The sequence below is a fragment of the Chiloscyllium plagiosum genome, unplaced genomic scaffold (genome assembly GCF_037043375.1).
Source record: "Chiloscyllium plagiosum isolate Xiang-an unplaced genomic scaffold, Cpla_swu_hap1 HiC_scaffold_16, whole genome shotgun sequence".
NCBI lineage: Eukaryota > Metazoa > Chordata > Chondrichthyes > Orectolobiformes > Hemiscylliidae > Chiloscyllium > Chiloscyllium plagiosum.
In genome coordinates this window covers 10,944,464-10,958,052 of record NW_028270154.1, presented here as the reverse complement: position 1 = coordinate 10,958,052, position 13,589 = coordinate 10,944,464, and the positions used below count along the sequence as shown (strand labels likewise).

Genomic DNA, 13,589 nt, shown 5'->3' with positions numbered 1-13,589 from the left:
AGGAAAGGTTTGGAGGGATACGGGCCAAATGGAGACAGGTGAGACTAGTTTAGTTTCGGATTATGGTCGGCATGAATTGGTTGGACCGAAGGGTCTGTTTTCATGCTGTCTGGCTCAATGACTATAATAACATTGATGCCCACTGTTTACAAAATGTCCCTATGTTCTCTTGCTTTTCTTTCACCATAACTTTACCCAAGGCTATAGTCTTTGCCACCACTCTTACAGCCAGTGTTGAGCCTTCTTTAATGAACAGGGTGATATTCTCCCTCACTATGTGGCATGACAGCTGTTCAAATACATCATAGGCAAGAGATGGACAAGACGCCTTCGCTAAATATAAGTTGATGATATAGGGCAGACAAGCACTTAGAACCCACAGCTCTAGGGAGGGGGGAGGAGGAGGGGGGTGGGAGGAATCTGTGAGAAAGTATCAGGACACAAACCCCCAACCCCACCCCACACACACACAGACACTTCACAGTCAGTGTTGGAGTTACTACAAGTAACTTTCACTGAAAGACAACGGTGGTATTTAAAATTCAGACTGCAAAGGCAACCAACTCAGGTAGGAAATCTTGCTACTATAAGAGTTAATCTGTTGTGTTTCTAACCATTTTGACCAGCAGGTTATAAGACACAGAATATAAAATAGAGACACGTAATGGGAACACATGAAGAGGAGGAAAAAGTGGTAAAAGTCTTGGAAAGACAGTCAGCAAACCTCTTTGTCCATAGCAGGCAGTAATTATATCTCCGGTTAAGTAATGTTTGCACTGACACTAATTCATTTTAGTCACTGTTCCACTGCGCAGGTTCCTTGTTGATAGATAGTGTGGTGAATTTTTGAAAAGACTTAGATTTTTACAGTGACCTCAGAATGTCCCAAAATGTTTTACAAACAATGAAGTATTTGGTGGTGGTCACTGTTCGAATGTATGTAACACCACGATCTCATTAGAACAACTGACCCTATCAATCAGGCCCATGGAATTCTCTGCCACTGAAAGTGGTCAAAGCCAAAACATCAAATTATTTCAAGAAACAGTTAGATATCATCCTCATGGCTAAAGGGATTGAAGACCGAAGCAGGAACAGGGGACTGAGTTGGACGATCAGTTATAATCACATTGAATGGTGCAGCAGTGTTGAAGGACCGAATGGCCCCCTCCTGCTCCTATTTTCTATATTTCATAATGTTGGAAGTCACACAACACCAGGTTATAGTTCAACATGTTTATTTGCAAATCACAAGTTTCAGAGCACTGAACTTTCACCTGACAAAGGGGCAGCGCTTCGAAAGCTTGTGGTTTCAAATAAACGTGTTGGACGATAATCTGGTGTTATGTGACTGTGACCTCATTCACCCCAGTCCAACAATGGCACCTCCACATCACAGCTTTCATAAGGTTGTCATTCATCACCAAACATGAAGGTTCTGCCTTCTCAACCTGCCCTCACCTGATGACCCTCAGGTTAAACTCACCATGAGTTCTCTCTCTCTCTCTCTGTCTTTCTCTAATGAGAGAACAGCTGTTGGTTTGCTAGGATTATGGGAAACTTTGCTTTTTTTACACCAGCTTCTACATCCAAGTCCCACTCTAGACCTTTGAGTACAAAGTCCAGGCAATCACACCTGAGGGTACATTGTGCACCATCTGAGTTGCCTGTTCAAACCTCTCAGCTGGCTTTGAAAGAACCTGTGCTCACTATGACAGAGGATAGCAGGGGTTGTTTCCCCAGTATCCCGATGGCATTTATCCGTCAGTCAGCATCACAAAATAACAGAACATCTGATCATTGTCACACTGCAGGAGCTTGTTGTGCACAGAATTGGCTGCCAGTTTTCCTGCCTTACAAAAGTGACAGCGCTTTCAAAAAGCCCTGGCTCAAATTCCTTCCACACCCAACAGGGGGCCTGCAGTTTTTCAAGAAGGCAGCCCACTACCACAATCACCTGAGTAACAATAAAGTCACCATCGTCCTACCAGAGAGAGGGACGACTGGTGGTGGTCACCACACCTCAGCCGAGGAGAGAGGTTGAGAAGGTGGGTCGATCACGGTAACCTCAGCTGGGAATTGAACCCATGCTGTTAGTGTCACTCTGTATTGCAAACCTACTGTCTAACTAACTGAATTCACCAAACCCTATTCATTTTGCCATGCTCTAAGAAGACCATAGGCCATTCTTTTATAAAGTTAAAAATCACACAACACCAGGTCATAGTCCAAGGAGAGAGATGACTAGCTGGTGGTGGTTTAACCTGAGGGTCATCAGGCCTCAGGAGGGGGGAAGAGGTTGAGAAGGAGAGTCCTTCAGCTCAAGTGGGAATTGAACCCATGCTGTTGTCATCACTCACCAGCCATAAAGTGACTGAGCTAATTCGCCAGAGTAATTTCGACAGTGACGTACTCATCCGATGAACAAATTAAAAAACAGAATTAGCCACAGTGCCCAGTGACCTGAGTGCTGAAAGGAGCTTGGTAAATATTTTGTTTCTTTAATCTTGCAGGAAGCCTGAGGTCCAGTCTGCAAATTGCACTTTGCAAATCCAAATTCTATTTACAAAAATCTAGAAAAGTTTAGAAAGTGAATGTGAAGCAATTGGATTTAAGCCACTTTCCTTACTCAGTCTGGCCCTAAACCTGACTCCAGACCCACACCAAGGTGGTTTGGATCATATGACCATAAGACATAGAAGTGGAAGTAAGGCCATTTGGCCCATCAAGTCCACTCTGCCATTTAATTATGGCTGGTGGGCATTTCAACTCCACTTACCCACACTCTCCCTGTATCCCTTAATTCCTTGTGAGATCACGAATTTATCAATCTCTGCCTTGAAGACATTTAACGTCCCAGCCTCCACTGCACTCTGTGGCAATGAATTCCACAGGCCCACCACTCTCTGGCTGAAGAAATGTCTCCTCATTTCTGTTCTAAATTGACCCCCTCTAATTCTAAGGCTGTGCCCACAGGTCCTAGTCTCCCCACCTAACGGAAACAACTTCCCAGCGTCCACCCTTTCTAAGCCATGCATTATCTTGTAAGTTTCTATCAGATCTCCCCTCAACCTTCTAAAGCCTTTTCAACTCTAATGAATACAATCCCAGGATCCTCAGCCTTTCTTATCCCTATACCAATTTGCATGTGGCTCGGGCAGGAATCCAGAGATTATGACCCTCGAGGACCTGTACTTCAATTTCCTTCCTAGTGCTTGATAGTCCCCAAACAGGTCCTCCTTCCTAGCCTTGCCTATGTTGTTAGGCCTAGTGTGGACCACAACACCTGGATTCCCCCCCTCCTACTCCAATATCCTTTCAAGCCAGTCCTGTACTTTCAAGATGTCCTGCACTGTGGCACCGGGCAGGCAACACACCATGCGAGACTCCCGATCTGGTTTGCATAGAATACTATCTGTCCCCCTAATTATAAAATCACCTGGAAAAACTACTTGTCTTTTTGCTCTCCTGTCTTGAGTGGCCTTCTGCATCGTGGTGCTGTGGTCAGCTGGTTCATCTTGTCCAAATTTTGATTAGAATCAAAGTGTTATACAACATGGAAACAGACCCTTCAATCTAACTTGTCCATGCCAACCAGATATCCTAAATTGATCTATTATCTTTTGCCAATATTTGGCTACATCCCTCTAAACTCTTCCTACTCATATACCCATAAATATTGTAATTGTACCAGCTCACATCACTTTCTCTGGCAGCTCATTCCATACACCGTGAAAAAGCTGCTCCTTAGGTCCCTTTTAAATCTTTCCCCTCTCACCTTAAACCTATGCCCTCTAGTTTCAAACTCCCCTACACTGGGAAAAAGACCTTGACTATTCACCCTATCCATGCCCCTCCGTCCCTGACACTCCAGGGAGGACTGCCCCAGCCTATTCAGTCTCTCCCTGCAGCTCAAACCCTCCAACCCTGGCAACATCCTTGTAGATCTTTTTTTGAAACCTTTCAGGTTTAACAACATCTTTCATATCCAGGTCATTCTGCTATAACATTCTGCTTCGTTAACACAAATTCACTACAACATGATTGACAAATTGGGGACACTATTTCTAAAGCACGAAGCTTTAAAGTGTGTATTAGTTATTATGTGATTCCAGCCCCATTAATTTAATTGGTGATGCTATTACATAATTTTCTTATAAGACTGGACTGCACGATATTGGAACTATCATATTATGGCAGAATTGACTGTAGCAGGGAGACCAGAATTGGAAGCAGTATTCTAAAAGTGGTCTCACCAATGTCCTGTACAGCTGCAACATGGCATTCCAACTTGTATACTCGATGTTCTGATCAATGAAGGCAAGCATACCAAGTACCTTCTTACTTGGTAAGACAGCATACCCTGTCAACCTGTAATTCAAGGAACAATGCTCCTGCCCCCCCACCCCCCACGTCCCTTTGCTTGGCAACACTCCCCAGGGCCCTACCATTAAGTGTATAAGTCCTGCCCTGATTTGCTTTTCCAAAATGCAACACCACACCTTTATCTAGATTAAACTCCATATGCCACTCCTCGGTCCATTGGCCCCGTCTGATTAAGGTCCCATTATACTCTGAGATAACAGATAACACTGTCCACTCCACGACTAATTTTGGTGTCATCTGCAAACTTACTAACCATACCTCCTATATTCGTATCTAAATCATTTATGTAAATGACAAAAAGCAGTAGACCCAGCACTAATCATTATGGTACACCACTGGTCACAGGCCTCCAGTCCAAAAACAACCCTGCACCACTACCCTCTGTCTTCTACCTTCAAACCAATTTTGTATCCAAATGGCTAGCCCTTCCTGTATTCCTTGTGATATAACCTTACTCACCAGTCTGCCATGCAGAACCTTGTTGAATGCCTTACTGAAGTTCATTTAGACAACATCCACCACTCTGCCTTTATCAATCTATTTTGTCATTTTTTCAAAAACTCAATCAAGCCATACTGCCTCTCACTAATTGTAACTGTCCTCTGCAGTGGCTGAGTGAGGATCTCAAGAGCAATTAAAACTTGGGTTATAAACACCAACATTCACATACCGAGAATCATTTTTCAACAAGTGGCTTTGCTATATATGTCACTGAGTGCAATCTCATAATGTAATATGGACACAGTGGCATGGGAGACTGAACGGTGAAATATCAGGAGGGGTAGGGTTCAATGCTGAACAGCCTCACACAATTTCTCTTTTGTTAAATAAAAGCGGAATGAAGATCGACTTTTAGAGTCATACCACAGAAACAGACCCTTCAGCCCATCTCATTCATGCTGACCAGGTTTCCTAAACTAAACTAGTCTCAGTTGCCTGCGTTTGGTTCACATCCCTCTAAACCTTTCCTATTTATGTACATGCCCAAAAGTATTTTAAATGTTGACATTGTACCCGCTTCTACCACTTCCTCTGGCAGCTCATTCCATACACACACCACTCTCTGTGTGAAAAAGTTGCCCTTAGGACCCTTTTAAATCTTTCCCCTCTCACCTTAAACCTATGCCCTCTAGTTTGGGACTCCCATGCCCTTGGAGAAAGACTTTGGCTATTTACCCTATGCATGCCTCTCATGATTTTATAAACCTCTATAAGGTCACCTCACAGCCTTTTAATCCCCAAGAAAAAAAAATGTCCCAGCCTGTCCACTTTATCCTTTTAACTCAAACCTTCCAATCTTGGTAACATTTTTGTAAATTTTTTTTACACTCTTTCCAATTTAACAACATCCTTCCTATAGCAGGGTGACCAGAGTTGTATGCAGTACTCCAAATGCGGCCTTACCAACACAACAAACTTGACACTATCCAGGACGAAGCAGCCTCTGCTTAGTTGGCACCACATCCACTCTCTCTATCTACAAGACGCACTGCAGAAATCCACCAAAGATCTTATACAGCGCCTTCCAAACACATGACCACTTCCTTCTAGAAAGACAAGGGCAACAGAAAACCATTACCTTTTCCCTTCCAAGCCGCTCACCATCCTGACTTGGAAATACATTGCTGTTCCTGCAGTGCCGCTGGGTCAATCAGGTGGACTGCAGCGGTTCAAGAAGGCAGCTCACCACCACCTTCTCAAGGGGCAACTAGGGACGGGTGATAAATGCTGGCCCAGCCAACGACACCCACATCCCATGAATTAATAAACAAAATTGGAAGAATCACCAGCATGGATTAGTTGGACCGAATGGTCTGTTTCCGTGTTGCATGTCATGTATGACGAATGGGAGGCTCGTGATGCAGTGGGGAGTGTCCAAGCCTCTGAACTGGTAACTCCAGAACCTCAGGATTGATGGCAAAGGAAGAAGTGCTTGTTTTGCTGCCAAACAGGTTAAATAACAATCTGCAAACCCTTCCACTCCAGGCCATGGGTCAGGCGTGTGACAGAAAGAACAATAGATCCTCGACCATCACTATCCAAAGCCACAGCATGCTTGTGAATGTGCACATTAACATTTGGCATGAGAAGCTGCAGATTTGGTTTTAACAATAAAACAGAAGTTTTTTTTACACAGAAGAAATAAAAGTAAATGAAAACAGACCAAACTACCTAAATATAATGCAGTTTGATGATGTCAAAGTGCACAGTAAAAATCGCCAGGAGACACATTACTGGTTTAGTGTAATGATTCTGGAAAGACTGACCTAGTTAATTTTTAAACTCTTTCGTAAAAGTAGGTCAACATTTGCTACTAGTTTGAAATTCAACACCCCAATAAAAATACATTCATTTGTATAAATTACAGCTTTCATCACAATATTGTTATTATTCACTCATGGGGATGAGGGTGTCGCTGGTTAGGCCAGTATTTTATTGCCCATCCCTTATTGCCCAGAGGAAGTTAAGGAGTTAATCGTGTTGCTGTAGGTCATGTAGGCCAGACCAGATAAAGATGGCAGTTTCCTTCCCTAATGAACCAGATGGGTTTTTCCAACAATCAACAATGGATTCGTGGTCATCATTGCACTCTTTATTCCAGATCTTTAAAAAGAAATTGAATTCAAATCCACCATCTGCCATGGTGGGATTTGAACCCAGGACCCCAGAACATGATTAAGAACAAGAGGAGGTCATTCAGCCCCTGGACCCTCTTCTATCATTGAATAAAACCATTACTGAACTTTCATGTCAACTCTATTTTACAGCAATAATCTTCATATCTCTCAATTCCATTTAGTGGTCAATACTCCATCTATCTCAGTATCAGACATACTCAGTAACCAAGCATCCACATCCCTCTGAAGGTCCAGATTTCCAAAGATTCACAATGTTCCAAGATAAGGCATTTCTCCTGATCTTTGTTTGAAATGGTCAGTCCCCATCCTAAGGTAAATTCAGATTCTCTAAATCTGGAGTCTTTAATCCAGTGGAGCAATCTTTCAACTTGCTGCTCGTCGGATGCTGCCTGAATTGCTGTGCTCTTCCAGCACCACTGATCCAGAATCTTTCAACTCTGTCCAGCCTATCCATGTAGATCCAAGCCACTCAGTGAGACACAAAAGCAAGCCCTTCTTTAGTGGGTAGAGTTTATTAAACTACTCAGTCTTACAGCTCAATCCAACAGTCTAACTCCATACAGTGTTACAGACTCTCCCTACAGATAAAGTATCATATAATTGACCTTTTCAGATATACCTCTAGGCCTGATTGGATCCAGGCCTTCTAGCTCAGCCATAGGGACAATGCCACCGTACCACAAGAGCCCTTGGGTCTACATTGAGATATTTTTAATTAACCTATTCAGAGATGTTATTGTACACCCTCTGGTGCAGTGGGGACTTGACACTGGGACTCCTGGCCACAGGTAGGGGGATAATACACCGCCATAAAAGCCCTGTCCCTCCATATGTGTTTTTTTTATTCATTAATCAACTTGTGTAGAGTTGCTATCACACACCTCTGGAGTAGGAAGAATGTGAGCCTTCTGGCTCCAGGGGTAGGGACACTACCAGCGATAATACCACTAGGCCATCACCTCTTGCTCCTTTCTTAAATAGTAGGGTGACATTTGCTGGCTTCCAGTCTGCAGGAACCACTCCAGAATCTTTGGAGTTTTGGAAAATTCATGGACTATCCCTATGGCTACATCCTTCAACACTCTGCTAGTGGATTAAAGAATCCCTACTTCATGATTTTTGGGTGTCCATGTGTTCAAATCGAATGTTGCGATTGGAAGAGACTATGTCGTATTCTGTGGAAGGAGCCAAGTCACATGGGGAATTCGGTGTAGTTTTGGTCTCCTCCTTATCTGAGGAAGGATGTTCTGGCTCCAGAGGGAGTTCAACAAAGGTTTCCCAGACTGATTCCTGGGATGGTGGGACTGAGGTGTGAAGAAAGATTTGACCAGATGGGATTATATTTACTGGAGTTTAGAAGAATGAAGGGAGACCTCATACACATCTATAAATATCTGACAGGTCTGGCCAGGGTAAATGGAGGAACAATGTTCCTGATGGACAGGTAGACCAAAAATAGGAATCACAATCTAAGAATTTGGGGTAGACCACTGAGATAAGGAGAAATTTCTTCACCAAAAGAGTGGTGAGTCTGAGGAATTCTCTGCAATAGAAAGTGTCCAAGACATTGAATGATTTCAGGAAGGAGTTGATTATAGTTCTTGGGGCTAAAGGGATCAAAGGGTATGAGGAGAAAGAGAACAGGGGAGTGAGTTGATGATTAGCCGTGGTCATGTTGAATAGTGGAGCAGGCTCCTACTACTGCTCCTAGTTTCTATGTTTAGCTGAAAACTAAAATAAATAATTGAATTCATTTGAATTTTTATAGGGCCTTTTGCAACTACAGCATTTTAGAGGAAACTAAATACCTTTGAGCTAAACACTTCAGTGATGTAGGAAATGGCACAGCTAATTGAGCAGTATGAGAAACAGCACTGTGTTAATGAGCAGAGTCTTGAAGGATGTAGCAAGCACGTTAGTCAATGCATTCGTGACCATTTTCCAAAATTTTGAAGATTCTGGAGTGATTCCTACAGATTGGAAACTAGCAAATGTCACCTCACTATTGAAGAAAGTAGCAAGAGAGAAAAGAGTGAGTGACAGACCCATCAGCATCACATCAGCAGTGGAGAAAATGTGACAATCTATCATAAAGGGCACGATAAGTAGACATTTGGATAAAAATAATCTGATCAGACAAAACATGGAAGTACGAATGGGCAATTGTGTTTGACAAATGTGTGATGTTTGTTGAGGATGTTAGTGATAAAGTTGATAGAGGGGAGTCGATGGATGTCGGATATTTGGGTTTTCAGAAGTCCCCCACATGAAGTTAGTTAGACAAATGAAAGTACGTGATATAGACTAGGGTGTAGGTTTGCTCACTGAGCTGTAGGTTTGATATCCAGATGTTTCATTACCTGGCTAGGTAACATCATCAGTGGTGACCTCCAAGTGAAGCGAAGCGAAGGTAATGAAACATCTGGATATCAAACCTACAGCTCAGCGAGCAAACCTACACCCTAAACCTCAACCTGAGCTACAAACCTTCACAAACCTTGTGTGATATAGGACTCTTGATATAGGAGAGGGCTTTTCTGGTACAGTGTAGAAATTAGATTACATTACAGTGTAGAAACAGGCCCTTCGGCCCAACACTTTCTATTGCAGAGAATTCCTCAGACTCACCACTCTTTTGGTGAAGAAATTTCTCCTTATCTCAGTGGTCTACCCCGGTTAATCCGGAGATCCCAGATAATGTTCTGGGGACCTGGGTTCAAATCCTGCCAGATGGTGGAATTTGAATTCAATAAAAAGCTGGAAATAAAAGGCCATTGCTGATTGTTGGGAAAACCCATTTAGGTTCGCCAGTGTCGATTAGGGAAGGAAATCTGCCAACCTTACCTGGTCTGCATTACCTGTGACTCCAGAACCACGGCGATGTGGTTGATTCTTAACTGCCCTGTGGGCAATTAGGGGTGGGCAATAAATGCTGGCCTAACCAGCTGTGCCCTCATCTTGTGAATGAATAAGAGGAAAGAAAGAGAGAGAGAGAGAGACAGACCTTACAACAGCAATGAAGAAACTCTATCATAAAGGACATGACAAGTAGATATTTGGATATAAATAATCTGATTGAACAAAGCATGGATTAAAGATTGGCTACTCAACAGAAAATATCAAGTCAGAATAATGAATCATTCTCATGTTGCCAGTGTGGGATTAATGAGTTACTGTAGGGATCATTACTTGGCCTCAGCTGTTGGTGATATATATTTAAAATTCCAAATTTGCGGAAGACGCAAGGCTAAATTGGAACGTGTGTTGTGAGGAAAAAGTAAAACAGTTTCAGGAGGATTTGTCCATGCTGAGTGAGAGAGTGTGAACACGGCAGACATAACATAATGTGTAAAAGTGAGACGTTATGCAGTTTGGTCAGAGGAATCTGGCAAATACTTCTTCAGTCTTGGGAGGTTGAAATGTACGAAGGGATCTAAGTGACATTGTCAATAAGACAGTGAAAGCTAACGTGCAGTTGCAGCTAACTGTTAGGAAGGCTAATAGAATGCTCGCCTTTATGGCAAAGAGGATTTGAGTACAGGAGCAGTGAAATCTTACTTACAACGTACAGGAGCTTATTCAGGTCACAGCAGGAGTATTGTGGGCAGTTTTGGTTTCTCTAATTAAGAAATATTATTGCCTTAGAGCAAGAAGAATTTGCCAGACTTGTTCCGAGGATGGTGGGAATGTCCTATAAAGAGAGATTGGGCCTGTATTCCCTACTTTTGAGGAATGAGAAATGATCTCATGGAAACCAACAACTGATAAAGAGGGATCGACAGGGTGTAAGACCATGAGGAATAGGAACTGGAGTAGGCCATTTGGCCCCTGCTCTGCCATTCAATAGGATCATGGCTGATCCGACATTCCTTAGGGCCACTTTCCTGCCCTTTCCCCGTATTCCTTGATTTCCCGACTGATCAGTCTTAAATATACACATGGACTCTGCTCCCACAGCACTCTGTGGTGAGGAGTTCTAGATACTCACAACCCTCTGAGAAATGAAATTGCTCCTCATCTCAGCCTTCAATTTACAACCTTTTATTCTTGAAAGAAATCTCCTCATCAAGGTCTGAAATGAAGACCCTGTTTTTATTAAAATTGTGAGCCTCTCAAGCTGTCCATACTTCCTCAGACCGTGACAAAGTATTTCCCAGGCAAAGAAGCACGTTTCGATGTGGGGTCATGCCTGTAATGTTGAAACTGTGACAGCAAAGTCTAAACTGCTTACACAGAGGCAGGGCCAAAATACAAGGATGAAGATGAAACTTGCCTATTTTCAGTCGATTTGCAAAAAGAAAATTAAGGACAGAAATAAATACTAATCCCTCTTCAACATCAAAGATGGGAATGGCTGGCAATGTCAAAGTAAATTTATGGGTCTCGTTCTGGTCCTTATTTTGTACTTTGCTTACAGTGGGAAACATGAGCTGCCCTGAGGAAATCAATTGCACACAAGTTTGTTTGGAGAGTGAATATTGTCCTTGAAATTATCATTCAGCCTGCAGGAAGGAAACACAGTATAACTGCTGCAACAGCCATGATCTCGTCGAATGGCAGAGCAGGCTTGGGCTCCCATGTTGCAAAGTCCCAGCGAACACACCTCGAATGTTCCTGATTTCAGGGGACAAAATGGTACAATCCAGAAGCTGATCCCTACTCAGTGACCTCTGATGGAAACTGCTGGACAAAACCAAGTGATGGAGGAGGCGAAAGAGAGAACTGCAGATGCTGGAAATCAGAGTCTAGATTAGAGGGGTGCTGGAAAAGCACAGCAGGTCAGGCAGCATCCGAGGAGCAGGAAAATCGACGTTTCGGGCAAAAGCCCTTCATCAGGAATGAAGGCAGGGAGCCTCTGAGTGGAGAGAAAAATGGGAGGGGGTGGGTGGGGCTGGGGAGAAGGTAGCAAAGAGTACAATAAGTGGATGGAGGTGGGGATAAAGGTGATAGGTCAGAGAGGAGGGTGGGGTAGATAGGTGGGAAGGAAGATTGACAGGTGGGACAGGTCATGAGGATGGTGCTGAGCTGGAAGGTTGGAACTGGGTTAAGGTGGGGGGAGGGGAAATGAGGAAACTGGTGAAGTCCACATTGATGCCCTGGGGTTGAAGTGTTCCGAGGCGGAAGATGAGGCGTTCTTCCTCCAAGCGTCTGGTGGTGAGGCAGCGGCGGTGGAGGAGGCCCAGGACCTGCATGTCCTCGGAAGAGTGGGAGGGGGAGTTGAAATGTTCGGTCACGGGGTGGTGGGGTTGATTGGTGCGGGTGTCCCAGAGATGTTCCCTAAAGCGCTCTGCAAGGAGGTGTCCAGTCTCCCCAATGTAAAGGAGACCATAATGGGAGCAACGGATACAATAAATGACATTGGTGGATGTGCAGGATGCTCATCTGTGAATAATAATCCCTTGTGATTTAATTAATGTTAATAGTTATAGAGTCAGAGAATCATAGAGATGTACAGCAAGGAAACAGACCCTTCAGTCCAACCCGTCCATGCTGACCAGGTATCCCACCCTAATCTAGTCCAACCTGCCAGCACCTGGCCCATATCCCTCCAAACCCTTCCTATTCATATCCGCATCCAAATGCCTTTTAAATATTGCTATTGTACCATCCTCCACCATTTCCTCTGGCAGCTCATTCCACACACACACACACCACACTCTGTGTAAAAAAGTTGCCATTTGGGTCTCTTTTGTATCTCTCCCCTCTCACCTGAAACCTATGCCCTCTAGTTCTGGATTCCCCCATCCCAGGGAAAAGACTTTGTCTATTTATCCTATCCATGCCCCTCATGATTTTATAAACCTCTATAAGGTCACCCCTCAGCCTCTGACCCTGCAGGGAAAACAGCCCCAGCATATTCAGCCTCTCCCTATAGCTCAAACCCTCCAACCCTGGCAACTTCCTTGTAAATCTTTTCTGAACCCTTTCAAGTTTCATAACATCTTTCCAATATGGAGGAGACCAGAATTGCACGCAATATTCCAACAGTGGCCTAACCAATGTCCTGTACAACCACAACATGACCTCCCAACTCCTGTACTCAATGCTCTGACCAATAAAGGAAAGCATACCAAATGCCGCCTTCACTATCCTATCTACCTGCGACTCCACTTTCAAGGAGCTATGAACCTGCACTCCAAGGTCTCTTTGTTCAGCAACACTCCCTAGGACCTTATCATTAAGTGTATAAGTCCTGTAAGATTTGCTTTCCCAAAATGTAGCACCTCGCATTTATCTAAATTAAGCTCCATCTGCCACTTCTCAGCCCATTGGCCCATCTGATCAAGATCCCTTTGTAATCTGAGGTAACCTTCTTCACTGTCCACTATACCTCCAATTTTGGTGTCATCTGCAAACTTACTAACTGTACTTCCTCTGTTCATATCCAAATCATTTATGTAAATGGTGAAAAGCTGTAGACCCAACATGGATCTTTGTGGCACTCCACTGGTCACAGGCCTCCAGTCTGAAAAACAACCTTCAACCACCACCCTCTGTCTTCTTCCTTTCAGCCAGTTCTGTATCCAAATGGTGAGTTCTCCCTGTATTCCATGAGATCTAACC

General features: G+C 43.7%; 1 protein-coding gene across 1 annotated transcript in view; it reads left to right on the top strand.

Moving 5' to 3' along the window:
• Positions 1 to 434: 434 nt before the first annotated feature.
• Positions 435 to 13,589, top strand: part of LOC122556446 (myozenin-2) — a 39,982-nt gene continuing 26,827 nt past the window's right edge. The window contains exon 1 of the mRNA XM_043703097.2: positions 435 to 568. The gene's annotated coding sequence lies outside the window, so the exon portion shown is untranslated. The remainder of the gene's footprint in view (positions 569 to 13,589) is intronic.